Source organism: Halichoeres trimaculatus, unplaced genomic scaffold, assembly GCF_033239565.1.
Source record: "Halichoeres trimaculatus isolate MK-OKI-2021-1 unplaced genomic scaffold, fHalTri1.1 fHalTri1_scaffold_7, whole genome shotgun sequence".
In the NCBI taxonomy this organism is placed as follows: Eukaryota; Metazoa; Chordata; class Actinopteri; order Labriformes; family Labridae; genus Halichoeres; species Halichoeres trimaculatus.
In genome coordinates, this window is record NW_027437185.1 from 6589196 (window position 1) to 6593265 (window position 4070).

The window sequence follows — 4070 nt, forward strand, 5'->3', positions numbered from 1 at the left end:
TTCAATGTTCCTTTTTATGGGTAAAATGAGCTAAATCACCTCATGATGGCTCTATTCTATGGTATTAAGAGCATCACAAGGCTTTATGGGCATTTTAATGGCCAATCCAACAAAAACAACTGAAACCTCTTCAATATGCCAAGTGTTCTAATAATTTTGGACACTGCTGTGTACAACAACCTCATCTTTGGGGTAAGTTCTAAAATTATAAAATACTACTGTGAAATTATCAGAGCAAAACATCCAGAGGTAACATATAACCATGAAAACACAGATATTGATATGTTTATGCACAGCTAGTGTCTTTTAAACTGTCTATATGAATGATTTTTATGTGTAGTGGAGGACTTTTAAAGTGTGTTTAGAGCATTTTGATTTTCACCATTCTTGATATACTTCATCCTACAGACAGTAGATATACTTAACATGTGTTCTCCCATGCATTTATATGAGCCAGCTTCAGAATAATAACCTCACCAACATAGTGACATACAGACATATCATACGGGCAGATGTTTTTGTCATGGAACATGGAGCTGACTCTCTCCCACTGTGGACATGCTCACATTAGCTCGAGTCTTTGTACGTCTTAGTGACATCATCCCTTGAAGTCACACCCGCTGCCTCTCTCTGATTTTTAAGTCTCATTTATCTGACACTAAAAGGTTTTGTCATCCAGAGATGTTAGTACATAATCTGAGCAGCAGGGAGCCGTTACGCCAGGTTAACAGGCAGGATTGAACCATTTCATGTAAGCAGAGAGGGGGAGTTTAGCAATACTGAAGCTGTCGTATGTTACGGATGTTACTCTGTGTTATTAAAATAAGTGAACACTTGTTTCTATGAGAACACTGTGAAGGGATAACTAATTCATGGTTCTTAGTGTTCATCGACATAAAAATTCTACATAGCTATCTTCTTACACATAATAGATCCCTGCCAGTCAACAGAAATAGAAACATTCAAGCACCCCCCCAAATAAATAAATAAATAAATAAATAAATAAAATAAATAAATAAATAAATAAATAAATAAATAAATAAATAAATAAATAAAAATAAGAAAAAAAATAAAATAAAATAAAATAAACAAACAAGCAAAAAAAAAAAAAAAAACAAACAAAAACCCTTCCAATAAATGCTTTAAATTGCTCAAAATCTGCTCCATGATGAAATAAGTGACTGCTTAAAAAAGCCTGTATCTTTAATATACTTAATTTCTTCCCCTTTATTCTTCAAGTGCTCACTGGTATAGATACAACAAGATGTGTCATAAGATTATGTTTTAACATCATTTACGTTTGTTGGATCATTTATATTTCCATTCTAGCCTGTAAAACTAGTTAGAATTAATGTTTATGCTCCATTCATTTTTCCTAACAATAAATCAATTTGTTTGGTATCACAAACATAAGAGGGGAACAATTTTTTTTCTTACACTTGTGTTTTAGAAAACTCTTTTTTCAGCCTCTATCCAGTAACATTGTCAGCGCCTGTCCCTTTAATGCCCTTCTTATTGGTCAGTAATCTGGAGGCCTATCAGGAGCAGAGCTCCTGTCAGGGCTCAGTGTTTGAGGTCCACCTTTACAATGATCATCATTGTAGGGTTGGGTTCACATTCTGGCAGCACCATTATGGGAAAAGCAGCTCTTTTCAGAACACTGACTTATTAGAATCAGTTAAGTGATATATCACTGTATCATTCCTTTATTCCATATCCGTTTTAGAATCCAAAATCAGAAAACAGTTGACAACTTGTTATTTCATTCAAAGCAAAATTGGAAAACAAATATTGGCCTATTTTTTGCTGTTTTGATTTTGTTTTGAAATTAAAAATAGAATATGAGAGAATGGAATTTTTGTTCTATTCATTTTTGGTTTGTATCATTTTCGATTTGTTGTAGCGTGGGAGTTTTTGACATTGTTTTTCTCAGGAAGGTCAGTCAGTCTCTACTGGGTAATTCCAATGACGGGTGAATCGAGCAGCACGATGGCTAACGTTTTACAGTTATCATTAGTTAACCTTTTTGTGAAGGATGGTGGACATGTACGTGCTTTTTAAAGAGGGTAAGCGTGTCACACTGTGGAGCCATCAGTAACATGACGCCTGAGGTTGTGTTGAATGCAGAAACGTCTGACACTTATTGCAGAGCATCTCCGGACACCCATGTCCTGAAACATCTCTGAAATGTCTGTGTGTGTCTTACCAGGTTCGAACAACTGCTTAATAACATCAGTGTGTTGTTCTAATGCGGCCATAGTGGTCTAATTATATATCACTCACTGTATATCACCTTCTCTATCTCTGAGAAAAGTTAAAGACTGGCCTCCCTGAGAAAAAGATCAAAAACTCTCGGGTCACATCACATCGAAAATGATACAAACCAAAAACGAATAGAACAAAAAAAGTCCCATGATAATTCCATTCTCTCATATTCTATTTTTAATTTCAAAACTAAATCAAAACAGTGAAAGACAGGCCATTATTTGTTTTCCAATTTTTGATTTTGGATTCTCAAACGGATATGGAATGAACAAATGAAACACTGATAGTGATATGGTCAGAACATTTGTTAGACAAATCGTTCAGTACTCCCTTCAGCTCTGCCTGCGAATCAGAATATTAACACTGAAACACAGCTCAAAGTTAAGTTCTGCTCACAATCGAAATGAGAATGGCCAGTTGTGAATAATATTCCAAGAAACTGAGAATTTAGTGGGCTAAAGCTAAATATTGCAAAAAGGGTCATTTCTCCAACTGCTCTGTTTACTACGTTCAGTACCTACATTCACTGACTGTTTCACTGAGAAGAGGAGAGAGATTCGGGGGCAGAGTTGATGTTCACTACTACTTAGTGAATGACTGACTGAATGAGCTGCAAGTACCAAGCCTCAGTTACACACACACACACACACACACACACACACACACACACACACACACACACACACACACACACAAACACACAAACACACAAACACACACATACACAAACACTCGATCTTTTCTGATTTGTTCATTTTGAATGGATCATTCAGGAATGTCACATCACTATTTCAAACCATCTGCAAATGCCAGAAAGAATTCCAGCAGTGAAGTCAAGAGGCAGTAAATACACTGGAGAACGTTTTTAACTGGTTTGACTTAAGTAATATCAAAAAGATGAGAACAAAAGCTCAGTGATAGTCTCTTAATCTGATGTTAATGGGTCCTTGGTACTACAGACAGAATTCAGTGGGTAACCCTAAAAGTGCCCGATTCAGTATCTAACCTACACAGTGATGACTGCACATGATCACTTTTTTTTCCGCCCTTGTCCCCAAATCCAGGAGATAAAAGCGGACCCCCACTGGCGCTCCAGCAAATTCCTAAATCATGGATAAGTTAGCACACATTCTATAGTCTGATTCACAAACACAAAGAAATTCAAACATACTGTCTAATTGTTCACAGTCCAAAAGCTTGCAGTGAGCAGGGTATCCCAAAGAGCCCTCTCTTGCGCCTGTCCTGAGATGTGCAAAAGCTTACAGCACCTGGTATTCCCAGGCGGTCTCCCATCCAAGTACTAACCAGGCCCGACCCTGCTTAGCTTCCGAGATCGGACGAGATCGGGCGTGTTCAGGGTGGTATGGCCGTAAACAAGAGATACAGGAGCATATAGGCTCTATAAACATAGCGTTACTTGATACTTGCACCATATGAGAGGCATGTGGAGGTCAAACAACAGAGAAGAAATCTTCACACTGTGCGCCTTCTTGATCAGTCTGGCTCCATGACTAGGGATGGGCACCTTTTTACTTTTCAAACCGTGCCATACCCATGCCCTGTCCCTGGCAATGGGTATAGTCCAGGGAACCAATCTTCCCCTCTTTTGTGCGTTTTATGCGCTAGGAAATTATCAGTTGGTGAAATGATCACATGTCAGAGCTTTTCAATTTCAAATTTTCATTCCCAAGATGTAAACTTGAAATGCTGTGTTCATGTCCAGCTGCTAAAACGGACTCCTCTTTCACTCCCTTGCAGTCACAAGAATGCATCTGGGTACCTAATCATGGTACCCTTTAATCTAC

At 37.9% G+C, this 4070-nt stretch overlaps 1 non-coding gene across 1 annotated transcript; it reads right to left on the bottom strand.

The window, feature by feature from the left end:
* Window positions 1-3521: 3521 nt before the first annotated feature.
* LOC141794053 (5S ribosomal RNA) lies at window positions 3522-3640 on the bottom strand. The gene has a single exon (XR_012598500.1). It is a non-coding gene; the product is annotated as a 5S ribosomal RNA (ribosomal RNA).
* Between the last annotated feature and the right edge of the window lie 430 nt (window positions 3641-4070).